Genomic DNA, 20213 nt, shown 5'->3' with positions numbered 1-20213 from the left:
AAGACATTATTTAATATACAGTTCAAACAAAGACACTTTGGTCTTTGGATCAAATGAAATTCTCATATTAAATTAAGTAAAGTGTGTATTTAATTGTGTTTGTCTGAAAAAGTCAAAATATGAGTGAAATAACAGAGCGATAAATAAGAAATGCATTTTTTAATAATGAAATGACATACATATTCAGTATTCAGTATATATATATATATACATATATATATTTATAAAACCAGGGGTGCACAATATATTAGCAACATGTGAGTATTCGCAATAGTCACATCGCAGGATCTGCAATGTTGAGTCTGTATTATAATAGATCATTTTGCAAAAGTTGAGGCCTGTGACTGTGTAAGGATTTTAAAAGCATTCAGGCCTAAGAAATTGTACCATTTGTAACTTTAAATGTCAGTTGACTTTATCGAACTGCTTATACAACGAAGACTATGCATTATTATTTTATATTTGATTATTCATTTACTGTAAACTTGAAGAGTGTTAAGACTCAATAGAAAACAATGAAAAACTTTATTTTATTTGTATATTTTTCTTTATTGAAATTATCTAAAATTGTAGATTGTTGATTACATTTTCCGCAGATGCACTGTCTTACAGAATCGTTCCATTATAAAATAATAAATTATTTCAAAATAGAGATATTTAAGTACTTTGGTGAAATTGTATTCATATCGCAATATATATTACAAAATAATAAAAAAAAACATTAGATCAACAATATTAGATTTTTATAATATCGTGCAGCCCTATATTTATCTTTAATGCTGGCAAATAGATGAAACCTAGTGGTGTGAAAGATTACAGCAAAGTACATTGATTCAAATTGATGGTTTACTAGTATTTTTAGCTGTACTGTAGTATTCGAATTCCTTTTAATAAGTAATTAAAAGTACATAAATGAGAGATAACATCCAATCATAATTTAACCCAAGAGATATACTTCCTTAAAGTACATATTCTGAACAATGGTGGAAAGAGTACTAAAAAAACATACTTACTGTAAGTAAAAGTACCATTACTTGCCTAAAAATGCAGTGCAAGTACTCTCTCCGAAATAAAGGTACATGAGCTGTCACTGGGGTGGTACCTTTTTAATAGGTATACATTTGTATTTGAAGGGTCCATATTGGTACCTAAAGATTTTAATAGGAACAGTTTTGTACTTTTTAGGTACTAATATGCACCTTGGATGTATTAATATGGACCTTTTAGGTACAAATTTGTATCATTTGAAAAGGTACCACCCCAATGACAGCTCACATACCTTTATTTCTGAGAGTGTACAGTAAATGTATCTATTGTAAATATTACTTAAAGTATGAGTAAAAAGTAGTCCTTTCAAAGGTACTTAAGAGTAGTATTACGCTGTAAAAAGCTTTTGTGTATACATGTAATTTGTGGATGCATGTAAACTTAACATTCTGTAGTATATTTAGTTATTGCCCAGCAGGCACACAACATCATAAAATGTTAATATTAGATTTAGGTCGTAATGTCAGATGACCAAAATCCAACGTCGAGCCAACATCTTAAACCAACATGTTGATGTTAAATGCCGACATTTTTTAATCAGGTGTGGCAACCAAAATCCAACATCTGACAGACGTCATAGAGGTGACATCCACACAACATAAAACTGTAACATCATTAGATGTTGATATTTGGTTGATTTGGTTGTCATGTTGACGTCTTGTGCCTGCTTGGTGTTTAAGGCCATTTCAGTCATCATACAGTAAACATCGTTCATTTTCTCATCAGTGCATATACACAGTCGGGTCAATATATGTGAAGATTTCAGACATTTTCTTGGACACTTTTAAAGCTTTCAAACAGTTTGCTGCAATTATAAATTGCCCATGTCTTGATGTAGTTCATTATGATTATGAATTACCTTCTATGTGCGATTTGATTGGACAGGAATAACAGGACAAGAAAACAAAGTAGTAACTGCAGGTTGAAGGAAAGTAGTGGAGTGAAAGTACCGATACTACACTAAAAAGGTAAAGTAAAAGTACACATTTTTAAAACCACTTAGTAAATTACTATTTCTTAGAAAAACTACTCAATTACAGTAGTTTGAATATTTATAATGTGTTTTTAAGTAACACATTATACCACTGATCTTATGTAATACAATAAGCAATAATATCTATTGTTGTGTATAGAAAAACAGCAAAGATTCAAATTGAAAATTTATTTATACTTTTTGTCTGCACTATGCTCCTTGAGTATTTCAATAAGCTATCATAATATTTGTTTGGTACGTTATATACACTGAATGGCATAGTTGGTGTCTTCTGTAACATACAGCCAAAAAATGTGGGGGGGGGGTATAAATGTAGGCTTTCTGCAAAATGCAAGTCACGATGTTCACTTCCCAGAGATATATATTTCTTCCTCTCGACGCAACAACTTAAATAGCAACATTGTACAAGTTAAAGTAACTTTCAAGCATTCCCTCTAATAACCAGTAAACAAGCACACATACAGAGTAACCAAACTCAAATGCAGCATCACACTGACACGAAAGCTCAACAGCACAAACAAAGCACATGTCCAGCACTAATCTATCTGTCGCTCATACAAGCAGAAGCCACGTCTCTAGCACACTGTTATAGCGAAGCCTCCAGCATATTTACTTCCGCATTCTTCACGAGAAACACAACACAGCAACAATGTTTCAGAATCCCAACACAATCATTTTCACAAGTTTGCATGCGACATGCGTCAACACATCGTATCAAATCTACGCCGACACCCTCGAATGTACTATACGTTCCCTCAAATGTTTCGGCTGAGAGGTAAAAACACGAAACAAAGTTCGCCCCCCTCCTTGCTCGCAACCCCACGCCCTCCATTTCAATGGCACAGCTCGAGTCTCTCACACAAGAACATATAGTTGTCAAATATAGTTCTTATATCAGCACAAGCAGCACCGCAGTGTCCCAGGCCTGAGATCGGCGTCTCGGGCGCGTGGAGGCGCCTCCTCGAAAGCGTTAATAGATCTCTTACCTCGCTTTCTAGGAATCACAGAGTTTCAAATCCCCACTTAAAGTGAAACTTCTTTTTCCCAAATCTGGGAGAGTAACAGGCAGTGACGTCAGAGGGCGAAATTCCAGCCGGCAAACACACACACACTTACACACACACAGCCAGAGTCCCAGAAATTTGCCCATGTATGGCAGTGTGAGCCAGCAATCATGCAAGAGCTCTTCCTTACAACCGCGTTTCTCTTATTGTGCAAACAGTGTAATATCTGGGATTATTCATTATATGGTGTGTGTGTGTGATGAGTTGTTGGGGTTTGGACATTATATTCTTTATTTTTGTGCAGCCTATAGGTTTGGGAGATATGAGTTATTTTTTGATACAAATAATTCCACGTCTTTTTTTTTTTTTTTTTTTGGTGATTTATTGAGCTAGCTGTGATCCGAATGACATTCTGTGGGCTGACTTACTGTAAAAGTTATAGAAGGAAGAATGTAAATGAACACTGACAGAAATGTTACAGTGATATATATTTTTAATTAAAATGATGGTAATATATTTGAGGGAAATGTTGACACAAGAGCTACATTTGGAAATGATTGGATTTTTTACTTCGTCCACACATGCACACACAGAGAAAGAGATAGAAAGTTAAAATCAAAATTGTTAGCCCGCCTCTGAAATTTTTATCCTTTTTTAAATGTTTCCTATAAGTGATGTTTAACAGACCAAGGACATTATCTCAGTGTCTCCTATGATATATTCTTTTCTGTCTTATTTAATTTTTAGTTCTTATTTAATTTATATATAAAGGCTGGATTAAAAGCAGTTTTAATAATTGTTCATTATATATATATTTTTCCGATTACCTGCCGAACAAACCACTGCTATCCAATACCTTAGTTAATTATCCTAACTTGCCTATTTTAACATAATAACCTAGATATATATCTAAATTGCACTTTAAGATTAATACTAGTGTCTTGCAAAATAAGTAGAAAAAATATTATGTAGTGTCATCATGGCAAAGACTTAACAAATTAGTTATTGAAATTGCGTTATTAAAACTATTATGATTTAAAACATTGAAAAATATTATTTTCGTTAAACAAGACTTGCGAAATACTTTTAAAAGAATAAAAGTTTCACAGAAAGGCTAACAACTTTGACAATGTGTGTGTGTGTGTTTGTGTTTATGTGTGCATTTGTGTATGTCAATTTTAATCTTCATGATAAAGTCCATTTTCATATAATTGTCATAGTGATTATTTATTTATATTTAATGAATTACTGTTTTAATACTATTTGTTGCAATGGTAAGTCCTAATCTTAAATCACTGTTGGTTAAGCAAATGAACACAGAACATCACAAGGACTCACGGCATATTGTGGTACAATGGGCAACTAAAATAACAACTTCTAATAAATATAGGAAAAATGTAATAAAACAGTGTTTGAGTACACAAATAGCATTACAAATATCCTACAATAATCTTTGCTTGCAACTTTTATAGCCTCACTCCAAAAACACTGGATGAAATATTTAAATTTTAACCCAACAGTTATGTTTGTCCATATTTTACCCAACATTGGGTAAAAACAACCCAGCATTTTTTTGACTGTTCACAGTTTAAGGCATGACAACTTACCCCATAGTGTGATAATATGCCCCAACGCGCCTAACAATGTCATCACCAGCAATATATGCAAAATATGCAGCTTTTGCAGCAAAAACTTGTGGTTTTTACAGAAACTGATTTGTTTATTCTCATTTATTTAAGGCTTTGTGCTGGGTAAAATGACACAAAAGCATTACAGAGCTCACACTGTAAAAAATCAAATGAACTTTTTGTCATCTCAACGTATATCAATCAAAGTGATTAAAGTGAAGTGTGAACATGATTCAGGCCTGTAGATAGCCTAGGGGTGGACCTATTTGCAGTTATTCGCCTCATTTTCTATTTATTTATTTTTAATACCGCATTTTAGTGACATTTTAAGCACTATTTTTTTGCTGGATTAACTTGTCAGATGGTCAGCATGACCACAAGTTTAATGTATAAAAACATTTCCTAAACATTTGGATTAAAGAAATATGAATACAATACTTTAGATACAAATTTACTACATCACATATCATTAGAAAAAAAAAAAAAACAGGAATCTGTTGAAGTTTTAAATTAAAACTATTGTCATTTATTAGACAAATAACAAGCTGTCCAGCACATTTAACTTTCCCCAGTGACAGCGAAGCAACATCCAAGATGGGATTTTGCTTGGTCTTAAAGCGTTCTTCGATGGGTTATTTTCACAATTTATTATGGCATAGGAGTCAGAATAGGACAAATGATCTCATGAATGGGACAAATTCTGCACCTTTGTCAGTGAGGCAGGCCTAGATTAAGAATTCAGAGGCCCCTGGGCACATTGTCTTGTTGGTCCCCCTACCCGGCCGCACCTGTATAGTTGAATAAAATAAAATAAGAATAATATATTTTTTTAATAAATTGAATCTGCAATGTATTGCCTGGATTTTTTAAATAAATGATATATAGTACATATAATCTACATAGATGTTACTAATTTTTAAGCATTTGAAGCACACTTTGATAAAAAAATTATATCAAAATTAGTAAAAATTAATGTTTTTACTTGTTTAAGTTCACTGAAGCAGTACTAAAAATATATATTTTAAAGGGTGTTCGTTGTAAATACAAATTAGTTATATTATGATGTCGCTAACATATAACACCAGGTAGAAAATAACTTTATAGAATATTTCAAAATCACTATTTAGATGCTGTTTATACACATGAAATAGGCTAAACCTTATTAAATACCCATGAGCCACTTGTGACTTTATATCAAATTCTCATTATTTTATTTTTAAACCAAATATTTCCTTTCTATTAAAAATCAATGTATTTTCAATCTGATATGTAATAGGGGAAAAAAAGAAGAATGAGTTCGTAAGACGCTGGATTCGAGCCGATTGATGATCCATTGCGTCAAAACATGTTGCCATGCGCTTTACGAGCTATGCGCTCACGCTGCTGTGAAATGCGCTCTTTAGTTATGTTGTCTCTGTCAATCAAACAGTGATGGGCTATTTGCACTTTGCGTATATAGACCACCCCCCCCCCCCCCTTACTTATTAAAGTAACCTTAAAAACATTTGCTATCATGCCTTTTTGTCATATAATTTATTTACAGGGCAGATGTATTTCATAAATATTCCTTGAAGGATATCAATAATAATAATAATAATAATAATAATATTCTCACTAAAATATAATTTAGATTCTTTAAATTGACTAAACATTTGTACAGGGCAGAGCAGCATGCCAGCTCACCCCCTCGTCAAGCAGAAATAATAGTAATCCGGACATGTGTACGCAATAGTAATTGAATAATATACCTCACAGATAAGACTATGATCTGTTTAGTGTAATCTTCTTTCACACTTGAGTCGACAGGACGCTTGACTCTCTCAGATGCGGCCTGCCCTTCAACACTCAACCACGCACTGCAGTTTGCATTCAAATCTGAAAGTTTGCATGTTCAGCTGTCGATGCAAATATCATAGCAGTGCTACACTTCTGCGTTTTTATTCCTCTGCGCTGGGGAATGAACCACAAGAGCTTTGAATGATGATGACAGTGGTGTGCACACTCTCAAGGTAACAGTTTGAGATAAACCTCATCGTCATCTCAATAGCATGGTGCGTTCAGACGTTCGCCAGAATAGTTTAAATGTAGTCATTTCAGGCCCTACAAAAGATAAACAAGATGGAGCCGTGGAATAGGATTAGTGGGACGTGCGGGGTTTTTGTTGGTGTGACTGAATCATACATGTGGTGCAAATTTAATGAGGGTCTCTCCTGGGTGTCTGCAGCAACGGCGTTTTGGTAGACTGAAAATAGACTTGGGTTGTGCCACAATACAAACTTTAAGTCAAGAAAGACAAGTCTCGCCGCAAAATATATCCAATTCAGATACAGTAAATCCAGCGAAATCGCTGTCGTTTCTTTTTTGGCTTTTTTGGTAACTATTGGTGTCACCGATAAACACACCATAATGGGACTTGTGTTTTAGAAAGAGACATATTGTCAGGCAAGAGGACTGTTTGCCTGATATACTTGCATATAGGAAGTGGAAGTGCAGTCACTTGAAGCTCTTATCTGTCTCTCCATCATAGTGACTCATAAATATTCACAAAATTTCACAGCATGTGACATGCTGACAACTTTCTGTTGTTAATATCTCATTAGCAGATACAGTAAGTCAAAATGTGAACATGTTCTCTTATTTATGTAAGAACAATTACATCTATTTATATTTGTTTAAATAGAACTGTGCAAAAGTACTCTGCTGGATTTACCAAAGTTTTAACATCCATTTTTATTAGTTAGTGTCTTCATTTAAATGCAGAGAGTACATGAAATGTGTATACAAACTTTAAAATGCACAATTTTCAGAACAAAATGGCTTCTGCTTCTGAGTGACCTTCATCTTGAACTCTTCTGGGGAGACTGTTCTTGCATTTACCAGGGCTCCCTCAGCATTTTCCCCAAGTTCAATTTTGGCATTTTTGTTTGTTTGTTTGTTTGTTTGAATTAGTATTCTTATTTTAATTCTGTCCAGATACGTCCATAATAATTCTACACTACCTCTGTTATATTCAGGTCTGTACTGATATAATACAGTATAATACATTCAACACTTTACCGTAAGTTGTAATAATTTGTCTAGACGGTTATCTTTTTAGTTATCGTGGTTACAAATTTGAAAACTCTGTGTGAAATCAAAAATAACAATGTTTATTTTGTTAGCGCACATTGTTATTTTTTAGGTGAACAATTGATTTGTGCAAGTAAATTTTTTGGTAATATTTAATAATTCATATTTAAAGTCTGACCACCCAGCCAGTCTTTTATGTTTTTAAAAGATGTCTAACAGATGTCTAAATATAGTCGTCTTGGCTAAAACAAGGCTAAATTTGGACTGTCCGTGAAAATATGATAGACGTCTAAGAATAGTCCAAAACTAGACTAGTCAACAAATAAACAGAAATGAATGACTACACATATAAACTCTAATCTGTCTATTTCATGAATAGTCTAATTTTGGGATACCATTCCATGTCTATAAGATTTTCACTAAAAGTTAGCCTTGTTTTAGCCAAGCTGTTTTCGTTTAGATGTCTATTAGACGTCTGTTCAACACAAAAATTGTTTGCTGGGCATTTGCCTCTATTTTTATAGTGGCAGTCCTAGTCTGTTGACATCAGTTTGACTGTGTCAACCACAATATTCTTAACCATACCCTGCTTACTATTAGTTTGGAAGGAGGGAATGATGTGCAAAAAGAAAGCCCCGCCCCCTATTCAATATTCCATTTCAGTCGGAAGTTTCAACAACTTCTAGCTCACGCAGACTTTAAGAGGAATATGTTGTATATAAGGAGTAAAACAATTAATCTTTGTCACAGTTTGTGATGCACTTGTATTTGCAATTAACATTTAATTTAAATTCAGATTTAATGTCAGTGCTAATAGCCTTGTGGCCAGTGGGCCAACATGAAGCTATTGTGCTTCAGTTGTCTCGAGTTCGATTGCTGACTCTCAAACCTTTTCTGAACCCCCCACCCCATTTTTATCTCTCTCACTTTGCGATAAATTACATTATAAGTTAACACTGCTCTATCATCTAAGGCAGGGGTTCTCAAACTTTCCAGCCCGCGACCCTTAAATAACAATGCCAGTGACTCGCGACCCCCAATATCATCTGACATGGTTATAAATATATAAATCACGCACACAACTGCGCACACAATACATTCTATTCATCGTTGAAACGTAAGTGCTGTAAAAATGTCAGAAATTTAACCTGGTGCAATAAAATCAATGTATCGGACGCAATTGATGTGTCTTAATATAGCACAATCACCCTAGGAGTCGCAAAAAAAAAAAAAAAAAAAAAAACTAAAGTCTAATGGTTCTTTATTTGTATGTAATTTTTTAATGTAACTATTACCTTTATTTCTTTCTTAAGTAGGTTATAAATATAAAATATGGTAATTCTAACCCCGGGGGGTCCTGACCCCCACTTTGGAGACCAGTGATCTAAGAAGAGACCAGTGATCTAAGTAAGAGACAGAATATTTCACACATTTCTCTGTTCTAAACAACATAACAATTTATTCAACATTTGCAAAGTTGCAGAAACCCTATGTGGATTGTTTTCTTTCTTTTGCTATTGTAGCAAATGGGAACAAAAAGATATATCTGTCTGTTGTAGTACACTTTGAGCATTGTAGAAGTTTATCCAACGATGACGACTTCTGCTTTTGAGAACACCGGAAATGTCAAAAGGGTCTGTAAAACATTCAGGTGTAAAAGGAATGTGAAAATAACCACTATTATGTTTTTATGTTGTACTACAACTAATTATGTTTAAAAATGTGCACGGGAACATTTGAAAAATATCCAGCACAGCAAACTATTGTAAGATTTAAATAATCAAAATATATTTGCAGCCTTTTTTGTTGAATCAAATAAACATTTCTAATTAACTTCAGTCAAACTGACTAAAAATATCAAGCTTAACTTATATGAAGTTAAACTATAGTACTAACATATTTTTTTAAACCTAAAAACCTATTGGAAATAAGTCAAATTAACATATAATCAATTGTTTTCATGGCTATTATCAAATTAGCTTTTTCAATGCATCACAAAGGCTGACCAATCAGGGGTGCGTTTCCCAAACAACGGAGCAACTCATGGCTGAACTATCATAGTACGATGCATAGTTTGGGAAAAGAACAATGTAGTGACAAGTGTTACCCAAAACCCATAGTTTCTCTGTCACAGATGCATCATTTGAACCACATTAGTTATAACGTAAAACCTCCATAATGATGCTTTAAATGAGGTGGTAACAACGTCTTTAGAGAAGGACCCCATAATTTCTTTGTGCAAAGTATATTGTTTTACATGCACAAAAAAAATCCAATATTAGTTTTGGTAAAAACACGCACTCGCATTCTATATTAACAGAAACATATGTAAACGGTACATATAGAGCCTATGTTTCCTTTACAAATAATATTGAGAACAATACACATTCTGTTCTAAAACATCAAATCACTTAAAAAGCTAACACATATTCCAATCTCATATACAGTATAAATCATATAAATAAATAAAGAGGCTGTTTATAAAGAAATTAAATTGAATATTTATTAAGAAATGAAAAATCCTACTTTAACAATATTAATAATATTAATGATGATGATTATTATTAATTTTTATTATTGTTGTTATTATTAAGTAGGTTATTATTGATTTATTTATTTTAAAAGTCTACTTTTGACAAATGCAAACCACTGCAGAAATGTTCTAACCAACAGGCTGCGAAGGGAGCGCAATTGTAAACATGAAGGTCGCTAAAACTGAACTGTAAAAATACTATGAAAGCAAATTACACCTAAGAGAGCTGACTTTAATGCTTTAAAAATATATATTCCAAGTTTAAATGTTAGAATGTTCTAAACGAATACTGTAGGGAATAGGGGGGATAACTGGGAATAGAACACAGCCAGGAACTATGTTTACCTACAGCTCCAGAGGTGTAGCTGCAAGCATAGAAGTTTGCGACTCAGTTTGCTATGTTTGTTATGACGGAACTTGCGACCTTAGTTGGCTATTGATGGTTTTCAGAAACGTACCCAAGGTTGTAAACTTATTCTGGTGCCTTTGGGTATTGGATACTTTAGGTATAGTGTTGAAAAAGACAATTTGGATGTTCAGTGAACCAAAATAGTGTCAACTACACCCTTAAAAAACATGGAAACACCCTATGCACATGCATTGTTAATTGTTGTAAAATTTATGCAAAAAAGGTACACCATCATTTTCCTGCAACCAAAGTTCTTTGAATAAACCTAAAGTCATAAATGACATGCACATAGTATGTATTACATGTTCAGTCTGTAGGTATATGTGAGTATATTTACAGCCAAACCAACATTGGGGACTGTATTTGCACAGTTGCCTAGTGTTTCTATACAAAGTGAGATCGGCTACTGCTGGTTTGGCATGCATAGTACAGCACTTGTAGTTGTTTTACTGATCAGTGTACATGGGGATGGCATTAACAACGCTGTCGTCTGTAAACAAAACTTGTGGAAAAACTTCTCCATTTTTAGTACATCGATGTCATGTAAACGCACGCTAAGCCTCTCTGTCTGTGTATAAATCCAACGCTGATGACTATAAGTGAAATCCCTGACTTGAAACACTATGTCGACTCGCTTCAGAGGTTGTCTACAACTGATTAACTTGTGCTGCAAGCACTTTGTAAACTGTTTTGCACACCATGCATGAAAAAAAAAACAGAGGCAGAAAGAACACCACCAGAAGATCAAGCGCTGAGATAAATCAGCCGATTGTGCCTTGTTTTGCCGTGACTGGTTCTGCATCCCCCCGGTGCGCAGGTTCCAGGGCACATTGGAAAGGTAATCTCATTTGTACTGTGTGACAGCTTATTTGCAACTTTGCTTACTGGCAATTTCCTAATGGGCCCCATGAGTAGTGTCTGGCTCCCTCACCTCCTCCTTTCCTTCTCTCTCACTCGCTCTTCCACAAATTTGATCAAAAAGACACTCTAAAACAAATCTGAAAACAATTACCATTGCCCCAGCATCAAATCCCTGTCTTTTCCAGCCGTCAGTCAACAGGCAATTAACGCATTCGCATATGAGTAAATGTAGCACACTCAAAGCACACAGAATGTCTGCAAGTTTGATAAGACATGAGCTTCAGATAAGCACTGTTTGACTATTTCTATGCACGAGGAGCTGAAATGAGACGTCTGGGTTCCAAAGCGCGAACCACAGCCATTCGAGAGAGAGCAGATGCACTGAAAGACAAAAAGGCGAGGGACAAAAACATTTTTAAAAATAGAGTTTTTGTACATCTTATGAACACAAGTGGCAATCTATCTTTTATATCGTGTCTCTTGACACGAGGCTAACGCTCCCAGCGTCGGATATCCTGTTGTACACACGAAACGTTAGGGCCGACGCATTCTCCTTCCCGCACCACTTCCTCTGTTGCACGATATAAACCTCAAGCAGCTGCGGAGGAAAGAGAGAACATGTTTTAAAATGTCAACGTGACAGTGACCTGCTTCGCAGCAGGCTGACCGTGACAGAAACAGAATAAACCTACTTTACCTTTTAAAGTCGAAGCCGCACAAGATTTCAGTCCTCGAGGAAAAAGAAAATTCTTCGAGCGGATTCGTAGGCCCCTCATGCATCTTTAATGCTGTCAAATAGCAAAGATGGTTTCAGGAAATGTCAAGAATGACAAAGGCGACCGCGCTGTATTTTCTCTTCAATAATGTAGAAATCCCACCGCTGTGGCGAAGCTTCTGCATTAAAGCGGTTAATGTGCAGGTGCTCATTCAACTAAATCTAGTGTTGTTCTTCAATTATTCATGGTAATATGTTTGGTACCAAAGCATGTTGCCACAAGACGATGTTGCTAAGTAGGACTGAGAGGTTCAGATCAAACAAACTTCAACCCCAAAAACATCTTTTCAAGAGATGCTAATTCCAACACAACGGCTCTATCGTTCGCCAGACGTTAGCTTCAAAAGGCAAGTGTGTGAAAAGGTAGAAGGCCCACAAACCAAACACAAAACCCATATCCTCGAGCAACTAATCAAACAACTGCACATGTAGATCTAAACCCAAGATTACACAAGATAATGAATTCTAATTTGAGTGTTTAAGCATGTAAATATTCATCAGGATAGTAGAAGCAGATACAAGCCTGCGGCCGTGGCTTTTGATTCTAAGCACAGAACAGAAGGAATTGGTGTTTGCTTTGGAGACACTTAGAGAGTTATAGCTTTTTGTGTTTTGTTTTGTTTTTTTTTTAAGCGTGGAAGAGAAAGTTGCGTTTACTGCGCAAAGTCAGGGCCTTTATCAAATCAATTTTGGCTATGAAAGTTGCAGTATGCTGCTATTTGTTTTCTTCGTTTTTGATAGATGGCAAATTAGCATAACGGATAAACCCCATGAAGCAAAAGTTATCTGGCAATAAATCAAATGATTTGTCTAAATATGACTTTTGTGAGTTTAAACCACAGGCACTATCCATTCTATTTCAGTAATTTATTCAGTAATTTATTGCATTTTCAGTTTATTAGACTTCAGCTAAATGACGTGAGGTGAAGTCTTTGGCATGCAAGCTCACTTTTTTTCTAAGTATAAGGCATTATATTGCAAAAAAAAAAATGACAACAGGGCTCTATTATTTATTATAAACATTTAATAATTAATGAGCAACACATTCTCTATAGTATTTATTTAAGTATCATTAGTTATTTTAAAAAGTTCATGTTAGTCCATTAAATATGTACCTTATTGTAAAGTGTATACACATATGCACTGATCTAAAGTGCTGGTTTTCTGATTAAAAAATTACAATACAGTTAAAATGTATGATCATTATGACATTGTTGACCATGGTAGATGAAGTACAGTTACACAAAAGTGCCTGAGTAAGAAATACTATTAAAAGGACACCTATGATAAAAATATTTTTTTGGAAGCTGTTTGGACAGAACTGTGTGTAGGTACAGTACAGTGTGTCTTTTGTCATACTGGAGTGACAGAAACACTATAAATCTCTTTTTTTCAATTTCCTGACGTTAAAATAGGCTCCCTCTCATTTTGAGGCCCAAAGCAGCGCCAGGTTGGATAACAGTTTCCCCGCCCACTGTATTGATTGATAGATACGTATAAACATGCCTCCATAGTAAGGAGTATAATCATATCAACATGACAGGACATGTGCAAAGCAACTGGGATTAAAAGATCTTTTCAGCTCTCTGTGATCAGCTGCACCCCTTTGCTGAGTTTACGCGAGAACAGTGCGGGTGCGAATGAAGCAAGAAAAATTTGAAATGCGGGAAAGCGCACACAGCGGCTTTTCGCGGATTCGTAAAAACAAAAACTGCACAAATACGTACTTCCCGGGGCGTATTTCGCAGTCTCAAGCAACGTATACGGCAATACATTTTCAGAATGAGCCTGAATTGATTTATTTATCAGTGGTTCTCAATGTCTATTAAAAGGTCTAAATCTGAATTTTTATTAAGATCAAAGGTCCAGAACAACTGATATTGCATAACTTGTTTTTAATAAACATCCAAAACATGCATCACAAGACAACACTATTTATTTGTCTTTAAATAAAGTGGCATTTGCATTCAAAACAATTCAAATGTGGCAAAACCACTATAAATACATTTTTGTGCAAAACAAAACAAAAGGTAGGCCCAACAGTATCGAAATGCAGCCATGATGATGCAAGCTGAGATGTTTGATTTTTTATTGACTGTCAGACACAATGCATTCAATTGAGCTAGTGACGTCAGGTGTAGGGTTAGGGGTGGGCATTAAAAGCATTAGCCAACTGTACCAGGTCTGCATCCAGACCTCTCTTCAAACAAGTGAAAAAAAAAAAAAAAAAAAGGTGTGTAATGAAAACTTTAGGTGTAGTTTTGGGGTCCTTCTATCTGTATTTTGTAGATACTGCAGCTCAAAATTTCTGCGTTTTGTTTCATAGAGGCCTTTCACATTTCCACTCTTTACAACTCCAATTGTCTCATTACAAATCAAGCAGAATGGCATTGTGCTAACTTGTGGCAAAATAAACACACACTTATCTGCCCATTCAGCTTTGAACTGTCAATTCTTTTCCTCAAGTTTTCTTTTCAATGAGACCGACATCTTCATCCACTCAAATGATCGCTTTACTGTGGTGCATTAAAGCAAACACTATAGAATACATATTGTTTTGAATGGGGAAAAGTGTAACAGTCGATATGGCAAATAAAACCCCGCCTTCTAGTACAGAAGCCAAATCAGCCAAATGTCGATCGCTATATGGCAAATAAAGCCCGCCTTCTAGTACAGGAGCTTATCATCAATTGCTGTAGACTGACAATACTCGGAAGAGGGGCTCGGACTAAACCTGAGTTTCCAACACAATGTCACCGCAATTTGTAACTTTTTCATTTAGTGGCTAATTCGTATGATCTAATTTGTACATTTTAGTATGATTTGCTCATCCCCCAATGACGGTTGGGTTTAGGGGTGGGGTTAGGTGCCACGCCTCCTTTTTAAAATCGTACAATTTCATACGACTGAACTCGTATGAATTCGTATGAATTAGCCACTAAACTGCCAAAACGTAAAATACTAAGGTTTTCTCTTGAGATCAGGCTGTGATTCCTAATATGAAATTCAATCATAAGCTTGGAAAATAGTGGAGAATTTGATGTTTCCACATTTAAACAGAATGCCTGAGCATACTGCCCGAGAAGCGTTTCAAAAATGGCCGCCAAGTGAAATGACTTGCCTTAAAGGGACTTTGATTAAAGCAGGTCGCTCGGGTTTAGAGAAGGAGGAGGAGGAGGAGGAAGAGGAGGGCGGCCGGGTCAGCCGATCCGGCGGCTATTCGCAGAAGAACAGCGCAGGCGCGAACGGCGCGCGCTCCCGAGAGGCGCCCGAGACGCGAAAAAGCGCGCACAGCGGCCTCTAGCAGATCCGCGAAAACAAAAACCGGAGAAACGTCCGCGGGGCTACGTTTCCACAATGGGCCAGGGTTGGCTTAATCACGTGATGATCACGTGCTGATCGCCTCGTATGATCACTGGATATCATGACAACAGAGTCACACAGGAAAACTTTGAACATTTTGCCTTTGCTTTAATTTTGGCACATATTTTTTAAAAAGTAAAATACCAATAACAGTTGATTTACAAGGTTTATGCAACTATCAATGTAGGGAAATACACAATCTGAATCCTTTAAGCATGGTCTAGCAATACGAAATAGAGTCAGGTCTAGATTAAATACCCACACTGTCCTGATCCAGACTGAAGTTTGGACTTTGAGAAGCCCTGATCTATGTGAAGGTTACACGCATCAGATCTCTGACACGCACATGGGAACAGTGGGCGAAGAGAACCAGCTTAAATTTTTTGATTAAAGGCACAGACAACACAAACAGCTACAATGTCCTAACACAGTGGTCACCAAACTTGTTCCTGGAGGGCCGGTGCCCAACAGATTTTAGCTCCAACCCTAATCAAACACACCTGAACAAGCTAATCAAGGTCTTACTAGGTATACTTAAAACATCCAGGCACGTGTGTTGAGGCAAGTTGGAGCTAAACCCTGCAGGGACACTGGCCCTCCAGGACCGATATTGGTGACCCCTGTCCGAACAGCTCAAATTTCCAGATTTAAAAAGGTATAATAAATAATCTGATGGGTATTTTGAGCTGAAAATTCACAAATACATTCTGAAGACACAAAAAAGGGGGGTAAAATAGGTGCTCTTTAAGTAAAAATATTACATAATCCTTTTTCAAAAATTGTCACAGTTCACGCTATAATTAAACCATCAACAAAGACTTTAAGATCAATATAATACTGATTAGCTATTAGTTAGTTGTGTAGTAGTTCAGTTTAGGTAATGGGAAGAATGTTAAATAAGAGCAAAATGTATAATAAAAAGTTAATATCTTAATGATACGCAGGTAATAAGCCAGTAGTAAATGGTGGGAATTGTTACTTAAACTAAAGTGATACCTAAATGGTTTTCTATAAAGTATGAGTAAAAATAACTATATTTAATTACAAAAGGTGCTTAGACTGATAGCTGCAACTGATGATTAGTAAAAAGTCAAATGTGCAAACATGAAAACAACATAATATTCCTTACATACTAGTTTAGGGCTGCCTGCAGAGTTCAGCTCCAACCATAAACAAACAGAACTAAACCCAGAGATGTTCTCACTATGGGGAGATGGAAATGTCTGTGTTACTTACCATTGGAAAACCCATAACACTAACATGATCACATGAATTCTTAGGACAGGCATGTCTAAACTCGGTTCTGGAGGGTGTCCCGAAAAGTTTAGTTTTAACCCCAATCAGACACAGCTGGGCTAGCTAATCAAGCTCTTACTAGGCTTTCTAGAAGCATTCTTGCAGGTGTGTTGAGGCAAGTTGGAGCTAAAATCTGCAGGACACCGGCCCTGTCTTAGGGCGTACTCTCACTAGGCACAATATATGAAACAAAATTTGTACTCTAAGTTTCTAAAACTCTTCGGAAACTCATCATCTTTTCATACAGTTTGAGCATTATATAGCAAACCTTTTGCACAAACAGCTGCCAGTCATGACTATGATATGATTTTCATTTATGACAATAAAACTCACCATTGCTCATGCACTCATACTGAGAGGATCTTGCGATTGTGGTTCACAAAGACGGCTTCTTGTTGCTTTATTTTACTCCTGTTACAATAATAACAAAAAGAACAAAGCACTGACCTCAAAATACATGTAAATATAATGACCAATTGGTGACAGTTTAGCTTTCTCAGGAATATCCTTGATTCTGTACAGTATATCAGCTGTGTATAAAAAGCATAAAAAGTCTTATAAATAAAAGTTCTTGAAAGTAACATGATGTTGTTTAGAAAACCAATGAAACTAGAACTTTGGCTCTGTTAGTGTGGCATATAAAAAAGCAGGCATGAGAAAATGGCCGAAAAGTTTGCGAAAAGCCTGAATAACTGCAGTTGACATGCTTGTAGAAATGAAAAGCTGAATGCGGTTTCTCTGACGCAAAAAAAGAGGCAACAAATGCAGCAGGTAGAGTGAGACACTGAGCTGATGAGACAGTGTGTCTGGCAGTTTGTCTCTCCTTACCTTCTTTCGGCACATTACTCCATTTACATTATACTCACCTGAGTGATTCTACCACACGAATCCGGGAAGAGTTGGTCCTGAATATCGTGAAGAAAACAAGACGGTGCATAAAACGAGTGAAGCCTTTAAATTTTGTAGGACAGAGGCTGTGGTCAGAGCAAATGGCCTTCTGGTGATGAGATAAGGTCATTTGTTTCACTGTCTGATTCAATTTTCTCGACAGCAAAAAGGCATTGATGCCATTCTACAAGCTGGACTTTTGTTGTTGAGAAGTTGCTGAACATTTCTAGGGGCAATACCAAAGAAATGATCTGTTTTGTACAGAATTATTATTTCAATCTTCACATGATGTCTTTAAATCATCACCTTGGAGTTATAAGATTCGTTCTGCGTTCTAAATGATTTTAAGATATTGAACTTTAAAGTTTTTGCATTCTATACAGCAAACAATATGTGTGTAACAGTTCTTTTTCAAACATTAACATGACAGAGACCCGAAATGTACTCTAAATGTAAATGATCAAAATTCTCCTAAATTTGCAAATAGGGGTAAAAAACAAACAAACAAAAAAAAAAGGGAAATGCAGATGGAACCATCTAATATTAAAAAGTTTTTTTTTGCTTGGAATTCTAAGGTTCCATCTGGTAGATCATTAATTGAAGTGTTACTTTTCAACAAATACACCCCCCCCCCCCCCACCAAAAAAAACAAAAAAACATTGGTGTTGTGACAATCTGTTGATGCTAGAGAATGAGAAAGTTTTTTTTCTTTCTATAACATTTATTTAATGTTTTAGGATGAAAATATTTTCTTTTCAAATTAAGCATACAAGGCTGTGCTAAATATTTTATCCAGTGCGGCTGCAAATTTTTTATAATTAATATGGTTAAATTCATTGAATTGTATGCTTTATATAAATGTTGTGATTCGGGATAGATACAAACAACTGAAGGTAAGATCCAAATGCAGGTTTATTCGTTGGTCAGGCAAGCAATGGTCAAAACAGGTAAGAACAGGCATATACGGGCAAATCCAGAGTCGAAGTCGGTAAACAGGCAAAAGGTCGAAAGGCTGGCGGCCAAACAGGATAACTAGGAAACTAAGCTAGGTACAGACACGGAGAAAACAAGATCGGGAGAAACGCGTTGAAATGTCACCAAACAGTAGACAAGACTCGGCAATGTGAATGAGTGTGTGTGCTGCTTAAATACTGTGTGTAATCAGTCTCTGTAACAGGTTTCAGCTGGTGATGTAATCAGGAAGATGAGTGACCAGGCGTGCGTGATTGGAAGAAGTGCATGTATGGAAATGTAGTCCTGGGGAATGCGGAAGTGAAGTTCATGATGAAGAGGAAACCAGCGATCTCCAGTGAATGATCGCTGGTTATCGTAACAATAAACTGTTGAATTATATTTTCTGAATTATATATCCCATGAATTAAATTAAGTATTTGGCCTTCAAGACTTGATATCCAATTTAAAAGAAAATAGACAATTAGCAAATTAGTTTAATAGACACTGACAAAACGTTTCACTGACTATATATACGCAAATAAAAATATTTTACACTCTTCTAATAACTCTTTTTCAACAATGTACAATGCAACATTTTATCTCAATGTCAAAAAATGCTTGTAAATAACACACATCTTTTCAGTTTCAGGTTTTTCTCAATTTTGTGTGGTGCGGCATTATTTAGTAGACTGATTTTGTCTTCCTGTTCTATCAATGGAGCAGTCCAGCGAAACGACAAAGAAAGTTGTTCCTGATTAGTCCTTCGAAATACTGATTGGCTGACAGAAAGAACCTCATAGAGCCAAGCTAGAGTTCGACTTTGTAGATGTTTAATGTAAGTCTTTTAATGTAAACTACTTATAAAAGACAGCGGCAAAAATGAAATGTGCCAAACATCTTTTTTAGACTTCCTGAAGGTTTTGCTCAAAAAGTGGGGGATTAATACAAAATGGAAGAAAAGGCAGCAAATAATAAACATTTAATCAAAAAATCCATGAATACTTAAACTTTTTTTAAACACAATAATTTATTTGACGGCACTAATAAAGATTATATACAGGTTTAGGTATGCGTATAACATCTTAACGTGCAAAAAAAATTTTTTAAAAATCAACAGAATAGAAATAACATACTGGTTTTGCATTAATCCATAGATTGACTTTAATTTTGACAGAATAAACATCCGCAACATGAACATTGAGATGCGCGGTAGCGGTGAATGTTTGTTGATGGTAAGTTCATAGACAGAACAAAGAACTAAATCCAGCCCTGGCGACAAAACTAGATAGTTATTATTGTGGAGCACTTTTCCCCCTTACAAAAATAAATACATAAATAATGTAGACTATGCGTTCTGTATCTGTTATTTCGTGATATGTAAAGATATTTAAC

General features: G+C 35.6%; 1 protein-coding gene and 1 long non-coding RNA gene across 16 annotated transcripts in view; one reads left to right on the top strand and one right to left on the bottom strand.

Annotated features, from left to right (window-relative positions):
* Positions 1-20213, bottom strand: part of lpp (LIM domain containing preferred translocation partner in lipoma) — a 482039-nt gene that overhangs the window by 392050 nt on the left and 69776 nt on the right. For 3 of the 15 annotated variants that reach the window (XR_015492875.1, XM_087256067.1, XM_087256068.1), the window contains exon 1: positions 3028-3104. The exons of 11 other annotated variants lie outside the window; for them this stretch is intronic. The gene's annotated coding sequence lies outside the window, so the exon portion shown is untranslated. 15 annotated transcript variants of the gene reach the window in all.
* On the top strand, positions 15470-18590 carry LOC147836371 (uncharacterized). The gene is made up of 3 exons (XR_015493732.1): positions 15470-15623; positions 16040-16113; positions 16316-18590. It is a non-coding gene; the product is annotated as an uncharacterized LOC147836371 (long non-coding RNA).

This window comes from Danio rerio, chromosome 6, assembly GCF_052040795.2.
Source record: "Danio rerio strain M-AB ecotype USA chromosome 6, GRCz13ab, whole genome shotgun sequence".
In the NCBI taxonomy this organism is placed as follows: Eukaryota; Metazoa; Chordata; class Actinopteri; order Cypriniformes; family Danionidae; genus Danio; species Danio rerio.
Note: the sequence above shows the minus strand (reverse complement) of the source record. Positions and strands in the feature narration are given on the sequence as shown.